We start from the raw sequence: 1,931 nt of genomic DNA on the forward strand, positions 1-1,931 counted from the left end.
GGTCATATTAAGCTCATTTCCAAGGTGCAAAAGATGCCTTGTACAAAACCATTCTATGGTTGTGGGCGTGACACCACCTCGCCCATAAGCCAATACCTAGTTTGGCACCTTGAGGTATGGTCATGACTTAGTAGAGGCAAACATCCTCGTAAGCAACTATACACACCCTTTAGTTATAATTTTTTTTGGCCCTTATTAAAGCCTTATGACTATCTCATTTTTTTTCTTATAGTAGATGCATAGGGAAATGAAGATGTGGATATTTAGGTGAAATAAGACAAAGGGTTGACAACATACACATAGGTGTGGGTGCTTTGTTCGCATCTATATTGGTGATCGACTCGGTTGTTCAACTAGTCATCTATCCACAAATCTTCTTTCTATAAATATAGCTACTTCTCGGTGTGTTATCTTTTTTGATAGTTCTCATCTTGTCCTTGAGTCTAGTTGTGAATCCCTAGCTTGTTCAGTATTGATTTCATTAAATATCAAGATTTGAATGAAAGTATAGTGTTAAGTGTTCAGCCAAGGTAGACTAAACCTAATTTTAGGAAAAAGAATACAAACGAGTACAATAAATTCAATAGGATATATATATATATATATATATATATATATATATATATATATATATATATATATATATATATATATATATATATATATATATATATATGCAAATTATAAAATTTTATAAATAAGTGTTAAAAAAAAATCACTCTAAAATTCCCAAGATGTGTACAACTAACATCAAAAGGCACATTAAAAAAAAATAACGCAAAAAATTACTCTTCTCCTATAACACAAGCCTAACCAACACAAAATCAATTGAAGACATAGTACCTACATTTGTGAACAACTTCACCCACAAAATAAAAATAAATAAATAAAAAGTTACTAAGAAAAAACTTTTTAAAGCATGATCCGATTGCTCCTCATCTTTAAATTTCTTTTCTTTCCATAGTGTAAGAAAATGCACTAGAGAGATGTCCTCCATTAATCCTTTTCACTTCTTTTGTCCATAAAAGATCCATGCCACTCTAAAAAATGTCTCATTGACTAATGATGATTGCACCCAAAAAAACACCAAACAGAATGAAAAACAACTATAGACCCATTTTTTTTAGACCATTGGACTTTGCATTGTTTTATTACATTTTAATGTTTGTTTTTTTATTTTAGTATTTCCCGCCACCTTTGAGGGGCACCTAAGGAGGAATTGGATGACACTTCATTTTTGGAGGAGTGGGGGACGACTTCTAGAAAATGAGCTGCATGGGACGTGTGGCAAGGGATGTGACCATGGCCATGGTGGTGGTTAAGGATGACATCTTCCCTGAACAAGGAGCAGTGAAGCCGGTAGGGATGGACATAGAAGAAAGGTTTTCTTTGGAGATAGCTGGAAGAGAAGAGGGAGGGAGAGGGAAAAAAAAAAGTTCACGTAGAGAGGCTTGAGGAGAAGTTTTTGTTTGAGAGAAGAACTTCCAAGGTGTGAACACTTCTATTTCTTGATTTTCTTCCTCATTATTTTTGTCCTTCCCGTGTATTTCTTGCTGTTTCTGGCTCCCCTTCACTGCTTAGACATGGATATTACTGGTTATGTGTTCATTGCTTTTGCTTCTCTAGATTTCTATGACTGTGCTTAGGTTATTTAGGTCGCTCTTTCTGTGGTTTTGGTCTCCACCTATTCATAAGCTCATTGATTTCATCATGAGATAGGTCTTGGTTTATGTTATTCATTGTGTTATGCTCTATTTCTAGGGACTTTTCTTTATTATTGTTTTCCTCTGTTTCTGTTTCTTATTTGGACACATGACTACTTTTGGGTGCGCCATTTTCATACCCACTACACTTGGGCATCCATGGGGTTATCTCATTCACGCGCCGCAGCTCTACCACCTCCGATTGACGCCCACTATACTTACACCACC

This window comes from Vitis vinifera, chromosome 5, assembly GCF_030704535.1.
Source record: "Vitis vinifera cultivar Pinot Noir 40024 chromosome 5, ASM3070453v1".
Classification (NCBI taxonomy): Eukaryota; Viridiplantae; Streptophyta; class Magnoliopsida; order Vitales; family Vitaceae; genus Vitis; species Vitis vinifera.